The sequence below is a fragment of the Mobula birostris genome, chromosome 14, assembly GCF_030028105.1.
Source record: "Mobula birostris isolate sMobBir1 chromosome 14, sMobBir1.hap1, whole genome shotgun sequence".
NCBI lineage: Eukaryota > Metazoa > Chordata > Chondrichthyes > Myliobatiformes > Myliobatidae > Mobula > Mobula birostris.
Window position 1 is genome coordinate 41,204,044 of NC_092383.1, and position 16,294 is coordinate 41,220,337.

The window sequence follows — 16,294 nt, forward strand, 5'->3', positions numbered from 1 at the left end:
AGTGGTACTGAGGTGAACGCACTTGGATGTGACCAGGACAATTTTCTGATTGATATACTTTCACCTGGAAGTGACCACAAGTGTGATCTAATCTACTGAAAATTACTTTAATACATGATTTACATTTAATGGATCCAATTTCTAGTCAACTCCTTTTCACTACTGGTTCAACAGGCATACCCTTTCACTCTACTGGGTGCTGATTGTGTCTATCCTGCATTTGTTCGCTTACAACCTTTTGCAGTTCCTGACATTCACCTCACTCTCTGACCCTCACAAATTTACTTCATAAATCAATGCTATTTCTTTCCGATCTGGGCCCAAATCATTTACATATTTAGGAAACAAGAGATCTCTGTATGGCTCTCTAGCGCATTGTCATTCATATCCTGTCAAGCAAACATGTATTTATTTCTGTGCCTCCCTTTGTACCCATTCACCGTCTAAACAGTGGCATTCCTTTCAGAAACATGTCTTCATTTGTGTTTCAACACACTTGGGAAGAAATTTTTAAATTCCTGCCGAAAATGCATGTAAACAATATTCACTGCGTCTCCACATTTCTATACACTGTGATTTCCTTTACAAGTCCATGCAGACTGGTCCTGATTAGCCCATTTCTTTCCAAGAATTCATCAAAAGTAATGTGCTGGCAGGCACCCAGAGAGCTGCTATGCATCAAGCTCCATCTCACTATGTTATTGGGCACCTGGATCTGGGACTTAATTTGTGACCAAAGCACAGAGCACAGTACAACATTGAAGGACTAGAATTCTAAACTGAGGTTGTGGTCGAAATGATAAGTCCTTTCAAAGATGCAAACAGGAGGTATGAACTGTACTGATATAAAACAGCCTGTTTATCATCAGTTGGACTCTTGTTAAAGTTATATTGTTGTATTTCTAAGCAACTGTTTATATTTGAGTTTGCTAGACAAAATTATGGAAAGTTGTTGGATGTTTTGATTACTGCTTGCAGCTGTCTTGTGCATTTTCTAGTCACCACAAACTCTTTACCATTGAGCTGTGGATATTTCTCTTTACTTCTGTGGATAAATGCTCATGAAGTCACTAAGGGTCTCTTGCCTTGTGCTTGGAGACATTCATGCACACGCCTTTACAGTGACACTCGTCTGCTATAGCCCATCCTATCTGCCTGCACCCTGTGGAAATAATCTGCAATTGGGAGCATTTCTAGCAGAAAAGTTGCCTGCTAAGTGCTTGCCAAAAATACAATTGTTTTTACATAGTGGGTTCCCTCCAGGCAAGCAGACCTCAGTCTTGCAAGGAAGTATCTCGGTCACATCTTCCATTCATGGTAAAGAGTGAAATGGTCCAGGTACCCATGAACACTATCTCATTATTCCTTATTTTTGCTCTATTTCCTTATTTTGTAAGTTATAATAATTTTATGTCTTTGCAATGTTCTGCTGACGCAAAACAGCAAATATCACGTCATATAAGAAAATGATAGTTGCTGTTCACTCTAATGTGCATGGATGCACGGCCGCGCGGTAACTGAAATGCTTCCGCGCACATAGCCTTTGTTTCCATGCAGCTGGAATAAAGACAGATGAGAAGAGGTTTATGAAACACGAAAGGTTTCTTTGTCGTACTGTATTTCATTATACCCTTCAATTAATAAATAAAATCAAAAATATGTGATTTTTTTCATTTCCATTCTAAATATTCATAGTACAGTATACATATTACAAAAAAAGAACAGCTAAAGTTCCACGTAGTTTTCAGGCTGTGATCAGAGCAATGGTTGGTCCACACAGCTGCAAAAAACAGTAGAGGGAATGTTGAAATAATAAACCTGATTCTGATTCTGATTCTGATTCAGATTCAGATTCAGATTCAGTAGCTCTTTGATTGAGCGACAGATTCCAACAAGTGTGAGATACACGTGAGTGTATGCAGGTAGAACTATGAACAGGAGGTTATCCAGCCCCTCAGGGCTGTGATAGTGCTGGAGTGCCACCTCCCATTATCTGCTCAGTAACATATCCAAGATGAACCATGACGACGATCTGTGCGTTATGTACAATACTTCCTCAGAACATCTTGCAAAATACCACTGCTTCTGAATTCCAGAGACTAGAACCCTTATTTGTCAAATGTCTCCTTTAACTTTCTGGGAAGGATTCTCACATTGCCCTTTTCCCAAAGTGAATATATGCTTGTTAAGGTGTGGTGCTCAGACGTACTTAGAGTATGCAACATGTGGCCTAGTCAGATCCATGTATCTCTAAGCTCTTGTAATTCAGTCCTCTAGCTATGAAGGCCAGCATGCTTTTGGGCTTTTCAGATTATTTTCTGTGCCTGTTTGGAACACTTCAACCATCTATGCACAGATACAGTCTCCTGACCCCTCTCCTTCTCCCCCACCATATCCATCACTCTTTGGATCACTTCTAGATTTCTACCATATAGGACCTGCCCATATCAGTACCTGCCCACTCACAAACCTAAAGGGAAAATATTCATTAATGAGCAGGATGGTTTTGGAAAAAGGTTGAAAATATAAATATAATCACTCTCACTGGAAATGTTTTTAGTTCATTCATCATTTGACAACAAACAATGTGAGGGTTCATCAATTCTGCAGAAATAATATTTGAATAACTGAGACTCTTTGGATAGAGTCATAGAATTGGCCCGTTTAGTCCTTACTGACCTGATCTTCTGAATAGTCCTACTCTTGGACTATATCTCCCCAAATCCATGTATCTATCCAAAGTTCCCAGAAGTGTTACAACTAACCCTACTTGCACACTCGCACCATCCTCTGATCGAAGAACTTCCCCTCAGATTCCCCTTGAATATTTCACCTTTCACCATAAACCTAAGACTTCTAGTTCTAGTCCCACCTAACCTAAGGGCAAAATGCCTGCATACATTCACCCTACCTATGTTCCTCATAATTTTGTACACCTGTATAAGATCTCCTCTCATTCTCCTGCACTCCAGTGAAAAAAGTCTTAACCTAGTCAACCTTTCCCTTTAGCTCAGGTCCTCGAGTCCCGGCAACATCTTCGTAAATTTTCTCTGTTAGAATAAAATTGAACCTTTCTTAGTCTTGTTCTCAGTTGGACCCAATCCCTGCTGGAGTTTCATAGCAAGATCAGTTGCTACTTCAAAACAATGACTAACACCTGACCAGACTTGCAGATTTCAAATGTCGCACACCCTGCAAGATGTTGCTCTCTCATTTGCTATTTCTAAACAGTCTTGGCAGTGAAATTCTCTTACTATCTCTTCTTTCAGTTAGTCCTGATGAAGGGTCTCCGCCCGAAACGTCGACTGTACCTCTTCCTATAGATGCTGCCTGGCCTGCTGTGTTCACCAGCAATTTTTATGTGTGTTGCTTGGCAGTTTACAGACTGGGAAGGCAGCAATGGAGCTGCTCTATGGGTGCTCCAAGGTTGTTAACAAAGAGACTGTTAACCTTCCAGAAAATGTGTATTTGCAGCATCTTTCCAGTGTAGGTGATTGAAGGAAGTTAATATCTCTCATAACTACATCTACACTTACACTGCTCAGACATGCTCAGCTCCTCACCAAGGGCTCTGTCTAGTAATCTGCTAACAAACATCCTGCAAGATGAATTTAACCACAACAGTGCCTGTCCCTTTTCAATATAACCTGGTGCAATAGTGGTTCTGAATTGTTACTCTTCAACTGTCCAACCGGTTCCCCTTCTCAGGGACTGGAATGTTTGGCCTGAAACAGAGGCATTGAGTAATATGCACAGAAACAGAATCTTTGGCCCAACTCTCCCATTCCAACCAAGATGCCACCTAACTTAGAAGCATTTGTCCATGTTTGGCCCACATCTAAACCTCTCCTCTTGTATAAAAACTGAAATACAAACAGAAGCTAAAGTTATCTTCCAAGGATTTAGCGAAGCCTCCAACTTCATGGGACCCCAATTCTTTCAATGGTCTTCCATCGAACGGTATAGAACAAGAATAGGCCCTTTGGCTCACAACTCTGACAAGGTGTTTGGCCCTGGCGGTTTACCTGCTAGGGCTCTGAAAACCTGTGCCAACCAACTGGCGGGAGTGTTCAAGGACAACTTCAATCTCCCACTGCTTCAGTTAGTGTTCCCATCTGCTTCAAAAGGTCAACAATCATACTATTGCCCAAGAAAAGCAGAGTGAGCTGCTTCAATGGCTATCACCCAGTGGACTCACACCTACAGTGATGAAGTGATTTGAGAAGTTGGTCATGGGTAGTATCAACTCCTGCCTAAGCAAGGGCCTGAACCCATTGAAATTCGCCTGTCGCCACAATAGATGCAATCTCACTGGCTCTCCACTTTGGCCTTGGATCGCCTGGACAATAGTAATACCTATGTCAGGCTGCTGTTTATTGATTACAGCTCAGCTTTCAACACAATCATACCTTCAGTTCCAATCAACAAAATCTGGGTCTCTGTACTTCCCTCTGCAATTAGACCCTTGACTTCCTCACTGGGAGACCAGAGTCTCCTCCTTGCTGAAGATCAACTCTGACACACCTCAAGGATGCATGCTACTGTCCTACTTTCTCTACACCCACAATTGGCTAGGCACAGCTCAAACGCCATCTATAAATTTCTCGATGACACACTATTGTTGGTAGAATTTCAGATGGTGACAAAGAGTCATACAGGAGTGAGGTGGAACAGAATTTCAGATGGTGACAACGAGCTATGCAGGAGTGAGATGGGACAGGTGGCTGAGCGGCGTTGTAACAACAACCTTGCACTCATCGTCAGTAAGACCAAGGAAATGACTGTGGATTTCAGGAATGGGAATTTGAAGGAACACACAGCAGTCTTCATTGAGGATCAGAAATGGAGAAGGGTGAGTAGTTTCAAGTTTATGGGTGTCAACATCTTTGAGATTCTATCCTGGGCCCAAAAAGGAAGCGGCCATATTTCGTTAGGAGTTTGAGTTCATCAAAGGTACTTGTAAATTTCTACAAATGTACGGTAGAGAGCGTTCTAACTGGTTGCATCACCTTCTGGCATGGAGGGGCCACTACACGAGTAGATAAAAGTTGCAAGAAGTTGTAAACTCAGCCAGCTCCATCATCGTCATAAGCCTTCCCAGCATCCAGGAAACCTTCAAGAGTTGACGCCTCAAAATAGTGGGATCCATAATGGCGATAAGGACCGCTATTATCCAGGACACATTCTCATAGCTACCATCAAGGAGGAGGTACAGGAGTCTGAAGACACACACTCAACATTCCAGGAACAGCTTCTTACTTACCCTCCACAATCAGATTTCTGAATAGACAATGAACCCATGAACATGACCTCAGTATTTTTCCCTCTCTTTTTGCAATAATCATTTAATTTAACTTTTTATATGTGGTATATACTTCTTATTGCAACTTATTGCTTTTATTATTATGTATTGCAATGTGTTCGTCTATCGTCAACGTCAATGAGGACCTCAACACCATTATGACGGTGTCTAGACTGGTGTTTGATTTGGATTTAAGTGAGGGAGAGTTGCGCAGCGACAGCCTCACTCTCTCTTCCCAATTCCCATGTGGACCCAGTGACAAGACAGAGTCGAGACGGCTGGAGATGGGACTAGGCGCAATGGATGACCGGGACGTCTTCTGTGTCTTGTCATGCTCTACACATTCCACGACGCTTGCAGAGACCACCTTCTTGACTATTGGACCTTCCATTGGTCTCGTCCGCTCAATCCGCCGGAGTCTGTCTTCACATGCTGGGATAGACATCTCCCTATCTCACCAAGGGATTGAGACCTGTCGGCTACCCTCACCTGGTTTAGCCGGCTTGTCGAAGCTGTTGCCCGGGGTGTGGCCGCTGTCACATGCAAACAGCTACGGGGAGCCACAGGTGAGAGCTGAATGCCAGGTAGGGACCAAAGGTGGACTAACCGCCTTGAAAAGGACACGACATGCTCCCCCAGCAGAAGTGCTACCCCTCCCTGACACCCCATACACCCCAAATTATTGCAATGTACTCCTGACGCAAAGTACCATATTTAACGACATATACCACTGATATTAAACCTAATTCTAATTCTGATTCTGTTGTTCACAGCTTTGCCATATAATTAGCTTCGATGGCAGCACCAGGATTTGACCCAGTAAAAACAGAAGGCAGGCTTCAACTAATTCAATTCATTCCACGTGTTATTAAGAAATGACTAAAACATTGGTATACAGCAAAGGATATGGTGCAGACACCATCCCAGCCGTAATACTACAGAACCAGATGCTCGTCCAGCCAAGATGTTCCAATTCAGTTACAACACTGGCATCTTCCCAACCATGTTGAAAATTGGCCAGTTATGTCCCTTTCACAAACAAGGACCAATCTAATCTGCTGTTCTTAATTATCAGCACATAATGGAATTTGTTAATGCTAACAACCAACACAGACTCATCTACAGGCTGCTCACCATGTCTATTTTGGTTTTGCCAGAACCATTTGGCATCAGACTTTGTCACAGCCTTGGTCCAGCAGGGGCAAAGAGCTGGTTTTCCAGAGGTGAGGTATGTGACTGTCCTTGACATCAAAGCACCTTCTGATCAAGTGTGGCATCATGGAGCCCAGGCAAAACTGACATCAATGTGGATCAAAGAGGAAAAAACACCATCGATTGGAGTCTTACCTTGCAAACTGGAGAGTGATCATGTCAGACCCACATCATCACCACAGGAGGAGCTTAATGTCCTGGGCCCAACTATCTTCAGCTACTGTATCAGTAACTCTTCTTCCATTCCATGCACTGCCCTCAGAAAATGAGGCAGCCTTGGGCAGTAAGTCCTGGACAGCCATCAGCAAGGGACTGTGTGACAAAGCTTTACGGTACCAGCGACCTGGGTCATTTCCCACCATTGCCAGTAAGGAGTTTGTACGTCTCCCCATGGCCTTGTGGATTTCCTCTGGGTGCTCTGATTTCCTCTCACATTCCAAAGAAATTATGTCATTATAAATTACAAATATAAAACACAAAATAATTGATTGCATAAGTATTCACCCCCTTCAATATGACACACCAAATCATCACTGCTGCAGATAATTGGTTTTAGAAGTCACTTAATTAGTTCAATGGAGATCTGTTTTTGGAGACCTGTGAGCAATCAAGGTGATTGTAGTAAAAATATAAAGCACAAGTCAGGAGATGGATACAAGAACATTTCCAAGTCACTGATTATCCCTTGGCGCGCAGGTAAGTCAATCATCAAGAAATGGAAAGAATATGGCACAGCTGTAAATCTGCCTAGAGCAGTCCGTCCTCAAAAACTGAGTGACTGTGCAAGAAGGGGAGTAGTGAGGGAGGTTGCCAAAAGACCTATGACAACTCTGGAGGAGTTACAAGCTTCAGTGGCTTTTCAATAACCTTTTTTGTGAAGTTGCTTGGAGTGTTCTTTTGTCTTCATGGTGTAGTTTTTGCCAGATACTGGGTCATCAGCAGTTGGACCTTCCAGGTACAGGTGTATTTTTACTACAGTCAGTTGAAACAGCTTGATTGCTCACAGGTCTCCAAAAAAAAACGGATCTATATTTAACTAATTATGTGACTTCTAAAACCAATTGGCTGCACCAGTGGTGATTTGGTGTGTCATATTAAAGGGGGTGAATACTTATGCAATCATTTATTTTGTGTTTTAAATTTGCTATTAATTTAGATCACTTTGTAGAGACCTGTTCTCATTTCGACATTGAAGAGTCTTTTTTTGTTGATCAGTATCAAAAAAGCCAAATTAAATCCAATGTGATTCAATGTTGTTAAACAATAAAACATGAAAACTTCCAGGGGAGGGGGTGAGTACTTTTTATAGGCACTATATATATATGCACACACATACACATATAAATATACACACTCACACATGTACCAAGGCAGATATCTTTCTGTTCACTTACTGTGTTTATGATTATATTGGTAACTTGTTCTGCTAACTCCAGCTATCTTATTTGTTGGCCTTGTATAACTGAGCATACCAAAAACAGCAGGAAGTATTCCCCATTTAAAGGGATCAATAATTTGTAGATATGTCACTGATTTATTGCTACTGGTTTTTGCTTCCACTCAGCCAAACTTGCAGTATCCTGGGATTAGTATTGCCTCTGTCAGGGTACAGTGTAACAGGGAGAATGAGCAGAAGGCACTCAGAGTTGGATAAGCTGCTGGAAGAAACAAGAGTTTCAGACCCTTAGTTTGAGACCATCTCCACCCAGGAATTTCATGCAATCCCCTTTGTGAACCCGTGTGAGCCAAGAATAATGTATCATGTGTCAACACTGTTGAAATTAGTTTTTCCAGAAAATAATGCTCACTTAAATATGTCACAGCACCAATCCTGCAGCAGAGGGCCACAATACCTTTGGGTTTCACTGTCATTTTGCCTACAACTTCTATACAAGCTAACAGTCATATAGCTTCCAATGAAAGGGACATTTCCCACTTTTCTCCCATGAATCACAGACAAAGACAGAGACTGAAGTGGCAGTTGATTTCTGATTTCTTTGGTAAATGTGGCAAGCAGTCTTTGCTACACTCTGAACCTCATTACTGAGGTTTGCTTCCACTGAAGTCAGTCTCAGTATTTCAGAAGTGCAATGCCAATGGCCACCACTTCTATAATGAAGAAATTCAAAATTTGGCAGCCAGTGCTTACTCTCATACAGAGTTTGCTCCCCTCTGTTAAAGTACTGACTTTCAACTGAATTCATCAATTGTCGATTGGATATAAGTCTCTCTGTATGTTTCTTGTTTCACATGAAAATGTATCAAAACAAATCATGCTTAGTCATTGCACAAATAAATATACAGTTTTACAATAATTCCAGAAATCAAGCGATTGTTCAGACATCACAGGAAAAGCATGTTTCTCTGTAGACTTCATGATTCCGTATATTCTGCAAGGTATTCCTGGAACCATTTAGCATCCTGACCTTCAGAAGATTGGTGATTCCTCGTTAGTTACAATAAAAGGCACAAAAGATACTCTGTTTATTTTATGAAATATTTTGCAGAGAGTGCGCAGTGTTGATACAGTCAAATAAAAAAAAAGTATTAAGACTGATGTCTCCGATGTTATGAGATGGGATATTAACAACACAGCACAGATCTACACATCAAATAAATGATAGACGCAGAGAGCATGGGAAAGGCTGCCTTAAACTGCATGTGTTCCACTTACTAGTCATGTTCAGTGCTTTCACACATTGAGCTGGGGACCGGCCAGATTTTCAGTACAGGAAGCTCTGTCATGACTGAATTGCACCTTTGAAGTGTAAATCGCCAAGATAATTTTTCTTGAGGAAGCATTTCTGTTAAATCCATGCATGAGAAGTGGTTTGACTGGCTGCAGATGCACCAAGGAGCATGAGATTCATTATTTAGTCTGTAGCTATAATTTTGATTCAGCTGCTGTTTATATTTGAACTGATCCAATCCAGTTCTGCCAAAATACACAGGCAATAATCGGGAGCTTTTTTTTTATCCAGTATAGTTTCCTTAATTTTGCTCAGAGCTCATCTTTTAAAGTTTGCTTCCATTTTTGTGTCTCATTTATTGGAAGGTTCAGTTTAACTGCTTTATTAATTGTTATCCAGGAATAAGAAATGATTTGAAGGAGAGTTAAAACCTTTTAATTCGCAGAAATAAATATCAAATTAAAATAAATAGCTTCTAGGGAGAGAGTGTAAAGAGGAGTATTGTTCACGATCAATGGATTAATAAATATATCTTCCACAGAGATTCAAAGAATTTACAGAGCTAGTCCTATCTCAGGGTGGAAGCCCCAAAGATGGAGGGCAAGTCGGTCTGCAAAGCGTCCGAACCGCGACAGTGTAGGAACAATATGCGTTCTAGTGATTGGTAGCAGAGTGGTGGGAGGGTGCAGGAGGTCAAGCAACAGAACCAGGAAGGAGCCGGAGCATGCAGTTGGCTCAGTGGCTGAGAAACTGGTGAGGGCAGTACCACCAGCTGCCCTGGTGGCCTTATGCGAGCTTGATCTAAAGAAAAGCATCACTACATTTCAGCTGAAGTCCTCCTTGATGCCTAGAAGAGCCGGTTAGAACTCAATGCCCCTGGAAGACTGCAGCAAAATCCTGGGGGAATGTGAGATGTATAATAAATGGGAGGCCCTGTTTTCCTTGGCAGAGGGGTCATAAACCAGGGCAGAGTCTTGGAATTAAAATAATTTGTATATAGATTGGAGGGGAAAGGATGAGAATGTTTGTGTCCCAGAGGGTGGTGGGGATCTGGAGCTCACTGGGTGAAAGGGTGGTGGGAGCAGAGACCTGGTCACATTTAAACAGATCTTGGACAGCCATGTCCCGTGGGTGAACAGACCCAGAGCTGGAAAGTAATATGAGTGTCTGTCTCGCAACCAGCGCACACTGGGTCAAATGACTGCCTTGAGTAAATGTTCTGTGATTCTGCGATTAACCATTTGGTTGCTGTCAGGCAGATCGATAACACCACCATGGAGAAGTCGGTCAAGGAGATAAAGGATGCAGCAGAGTCACTGCCTTGCAATGCTCGTGACTGGGCTCATTGCTGGTTTCTGCAGCTGTCTGTCTGCAGAGTTTACACGCTCCCCTGTGAGCACACGATTCCTCCCATATCCTAAACACGTGTGGGTTGTTCGGCGAAACGGTCACTGTAAGTTCCTCCTGGTGTGTAGGTGAGCGGAAACGGAGCAGAGTGTTGGGAGGATGGGATAGGGTGGGGGAGGATTAGTGTGAAGATGGATGCTGGCCAGAAGGGCCCATTTCTGTGCTGTAACTGTACATAACTATGAAATAATTTACATCTTTGCCAATTTTCCTCACAGTAGTGGCATCTCACATAATGGCGATGCGTGCTGTCAGCATCCTGAAGCCCACAGCCTTTATTTTATTGATTTCAGGTAGGAATTTCCAGCAGACCTTCTCTAAGGATTTTCACTTTCCAGAATAACCAATGGGCTACATTCTTCCAGTAACTCCGCTGCAAGAGCAGTAATGTAAAACAGCCCACGGCGCATCATTTTAGACAAAAAAAGAAGCAGGAAAACCGGATCACTTAGCTGACAGATGCCTGATTGGGAAACTGTGATGAATGGGTGTCTGTGCTACTGATGGAGCATAACACACCCATGTCTTCTCACTTCTCAAAAGCCTTTGTGAGGCTTTTGTTGTGTGACTCAGAATCATGAATGGAGCCGCAGACGAAATGATCTGAGGCTTGCACTAGCTTTATTTGTGATCTAGAAGGACCTGCTGTGGCAGCTTGATCTTCTTTATCACAGCACTACCTGAACCAAATGGTACCACTGTGAGACTGGGTGCCAGCCGTCACAGCACCACATCCACCCAACAGGAACTAAGGGATAGATTATTCTAAACTTGTTCCAAAATTCTGTTTAGGAACAGAAAATGCAAATTTTCCCTTTGGCTTTTTAAAGGCGTGAGGAACTATTTGAGTTAAAGTAAATTAATAAAATTAGCTACACAGAACACGACAACACACCAGGTGTGAAAGATGCCATCCTGCCTCTCCTTTGCGACCTCAGTCGGCTGGTTTGAGCTCCTCCCCAAACTCTTTCCATGGCTGAAGGAAGTGATGGGAATTGGACAAAGCTGTCCCTGAGGGCCAGAGCTGAGTAGCCCTATGTTCCCTGCTGTTTACACATTTCATAAACATCTTTAAGTGAAATACTTTCAGTGATATAAATTATCTTTGCGATACCAAGTTACAGATGTAATGGACAGAAACTTCATTCAGTGTTCAGACCACTTCAACAAATGGGGGGCGAGGGGATGTATGGCAAATGGATTAAATGTAGATAATTGCTAAGTTGTGCATATCTAAACAGGAATGACAAACATGTCTATATGATGAAAGTATATCCTTTTGATGAGATGGCTGTAGCCACTAACTAAAAGTTTCAATGCAAAGTTAAACAAATATTAAGATCTTTCCATGCACATCTAAAGGGAAGAAAAAGACCACCTGTTCTATCAAAGTCATCGGGTTCTGACTTCTACACCAACCATCCACTTTGCTGGCTGTACCAGTTCTACACACAGCAACGTAACCAGCATACACAAGGAAAGAGAAGCAATTGACAGATGTCACTCAGCTCATGTCAGAATCAGAATCAGATTTCATATCACTTGCATATGTTGTGAAATATATATATAGTTAAATAAGTGCAAAAACAGATATTAAAAAAGTAGTGAGGTAGTGTTCATGGATTCAATGTCCATTCAGAAATCAGAAGGCAGAGGGGAAGAAGCTGTTCCTCATCATTGATTGCGAGTCTTCAGACATCTGTACCTCCTTCCCAATGGTAATAATGAGATGAAGGCATGTCCTAGCTGATGGGCATCCTTAATGATGGATGCCACCTTCTTGAGGCATTGCTCCTTGAAGATGTCCTGGATATTAAGGAGGCTAGTGCCCATGATGGAGCTAGCTAAATTTAGAACTCTCTGCAGTTTATTTTGACCCCTCCCCATACCAGATGGTGATGCATTCCATAACTTGAAAATATGTCCAAGGCCGAAAATCCCTATGATCTGTATTCAGGTAACAAATAAAATGTTTGTTTATTCATTCTGTCAAGGAAATTAACAAAGTATTTTATGTAGTTTGTGAGAGATTACAGAGGTTTCAATGCAAATAAAGTAAATGGTTACGAGTATTGTGTGCAGTTTTGGTCACCTAGAGGAAAGATGTAAGCAAGATTGTAGGAGTGCAGAGAAAATTTACTAGGATGTTGCTGGAACTTGAGAGCCTGGGTTATAGGGGGAGGTTGAATAGTTTAGGACTTTATTCTCTAGAACATAAAGTACTGAGGGGAGATTTGATAGAGGTGTTCAAAATTATGAGGGGTATAGATAGGGTAAATGCAAACAGTCTTTTTCCTCTGGGGTTGTTGGGTGAAGTTACAACTAGAGGTCATGGGTTAAGGATGAAAGGTAAAATATTTAAGGGGACCATGAGGGGAGCATCTTCATCCAGAGGGTAGTGAGTGTGGAACAAACTGCCAGTGGAAGTGGTGTATGGGGAGTTGATTTCAACATTTAAGAGAACATGGATGACACGGCTATGGAGGGCCATGCTCTGGGTGCAGGTCAATAGGACTAGGCAGATTAATGGCTCAGCACAGACCAGACTGGCCAAAGGGCCTATTCCTGTGCTGTAGTGTTCTATGACTCTAATGTTTCCCAATTACTATCTAAATAAGCTCTGCTGAACGCTCTCATTGAGCTCTCTGTGCTAATTATGGATATGTATGTTGTATTCTCCTTCTAAAAATCAGTTACTGAAGGTGTTGGTATAGGATTTCAGCAACAGTGTGCAATGACTATGTATTGCTGAGTATCTACATTTATCACAAGAAGTCAAGGATAGACTTCTACAGAAAATCTGATGAACTTCTATCAATTTGCAGACTTTGAGGACAAACCTCCATTGAAGTTACTCAGCATTCTCACATAACTTCCAGTCCCCCCCCCCGCCCGCAATCATCATTTACCTCTTCTCTTACAATACTTTTCACTATCTTTTCCATAGCTTTTGACAAATAAAAACATAAACCTCAGGACCTGATTTCTCTTTCCTCTCAAATATTATGTCAAATAATGTCTCTGTTCAAAATCCGGAAGAGTCCCAGAAGACAGAGTTGTATGAAAACAAGGCTCATTCAGAAACCCACCAACCCCTTCAAGAAACCAAGGAGGCCTGGAGAAGCAAATGTTTCAGATTTCTGAATGTCATACATTCCTGAAATTACTCTCAATGGATCAATGTGGGCATTTGACTAATTATTTTCAAATGTACCCTGGTGATTATGCATCATACTGTCGTGTTTTGCTGAGGTGAGCACATTTCTTGTCTCAAGTCCCTTCTCCAGCTCCCCCTCTCACCTTCTTACAGAAGAAGTAATTTGTGTTCTTCAGTGGTATTGGAATTGGGTTATTATTGTCACATGTACCAAGCTACAGTGAAAAGCTTGAATTGCATATTGTTCATGCAAGGCTTTAGACCACCTAGACAACACAAATACCTACGTCAGGATGCTATTTATTGACTGCAGCTCAGCACTTAATAGCATCATTCCCACAATCCTGACTGAGAAGTTGCAGAACCTGGGCCTCTGTACCTCCCTCTGCAATTGGATCCTTGACTTCCTAACCGAAAGACCGCAGTCTGTATGGATTGGTGATATAATATATCCTCCTCACTGATGATCAACACTGGTACACCTCAGGGGTGTGTGCTTAGCCCACTGCTCTACTCTCTGTATACAATGTCTGTGTGGCTAGGCATAGCTCGAATACCATCTATAAATTTGCTGACGATACAACCATTGTTGATAGAATCTCAGGTGGTGACAAGGGGGTGTACAGGAGTGAGATATGCCAACTAGTGGAATGGTGCCACAGCAACAACCTGGCACTCAACATCAGTAAGACGAAAGAGCTGATTGTGGACTTCAGGAAGGGTAAGATAAAGGAACAGATACCAATCCTCATAGAGGGATCAGAAATGGAGAGAGTGAGCAGCTTCAAGTTTCTGGGTGTCAAGATCTCTGAGGATCTAACCTGGTCCCAACATATCGATGTAGTTATAAAGAAGGCAAGACAGTGGCTATACTTTATTAGGAGTTTAAAGAGATTTGGTATGTCAAAAAATACACTCAAAAGCTTCTATAGTTGTATCATGAAGAGCATTCTGACAGGCTGCATCACTGTCTGGTATGGAGGGGCTACTGCACAGGACCGAAAGAAGCTGCAGAAGGTTGTTAATCTAGTCAGCTCCATCTTGGGTACTAGCCTGCAAAGTACCCAGAACATCTTAGGGAGCGGTGTCTCAGAAAGGCAGCGTCCATTATTAAGGACGTCCAGTACCCAGGGCATGCCCTTTTCTCACTGTTATCAACAGGCAGGAGGTACAGAAACCTGAAGGCACACACTTAGCGATTCAGGAACAGCTTCTTCTCCTCTGCCATCTGATTCCTAAATGGACATTGAAGCTTTGGACACTACCTCACTTTTTTTTAATATACAGTATTCCTATTTTTGCCCATTAAAAAAAATCTATTCAATATACATAATTGACTTACTTGTTTATTTATTATTATGTTTTATTTTAATTATTATTTTATTTTATTTCATTTCTCTCTCTCTCTGCTAGATTATGTATTGCATTGAACTGCTACTGCTAAGTTAACAAATTTCACGTCACATGCTGGTGATAATAAACCTGATTCTGATTCTGATCAGATCATTACACAGTGCATTGAGCTAGAAAAGACAAAGCAAAAACAATGCAGAATAAAGTGCAACATTTGTAGAGAAGGTGCAGTGTAAAGTCATAACGAGTAGTCTGTGAGGTTGAGGACCTTGCTATTATACTAGAGAGCTATTTAATAGTCTTATAACAGCAGAGTAGAAGCCGTCCTTGAGCCTGATTGTACACGCTGCCCATTGGAAAAGGGGAGAACAAAGGACGTCCAGGGTGGGTGTGGTCTTTCATTATGCTGCCTGATTTACTGAAGCAGCGAAAAGTATAGATGGAGTCCATGGCGGGGAAGTAGGTTTCCATGATGTTTAAGCTGTGTTCACCATTGCCTGTAATTTCTTGTGGTCATGTGTAAAATAGTTGCCATACAAAGCCACGATGCAACCAGATAGGATGCTTTCTATTGTATCGATACAAATTGATAAATACCAAATTTCTTCAGCCTCCTAGGAAGTAGAGGTGTTAGTGAGCTTTCTTGGCCATGAAGCCTGCATGGTTAGACCAGGACAAGCTATTCACTCCAAGGAACCTGAAGCTCTCAATAGCATTGATGTAGACAGGAGCATGTGCACCACCGGCTTTCAGAGTCACTCTCTTTTGTTTTCCTGTCCATGAGGGAAACGTCGTGTCACGGCACCATGTTACTAAACTCTCTATCTCCGTCCTGTACTCTGACTCATCATTATTTGAGATTTGCAAACTTGTAGGTGGAGTGAGAGCAGGATCCAGCCACACAGTCAATAATGTACAGGGAGAAGAGTAGGGGTCTGATTTTGCAACCTTGTGGAGTACCAGTGTTCAGAATAATTGTGGCAGAGGTGCTGATGACTGTTTTTTTGGTGATTGTGTTCTGCTAGTCAGGAAGCCAAAGATCCAGTTGTAGAGAGAGCTGTTGACTCCCAGGGTCTGGAGTTGGATGATGAGTTTGCTTGGAATTACAGTTTTGAAGACAGAGCTGTAGTCAATAAACAAGTGTCCAGATGCTCCAGAGATATGGATAGGGTG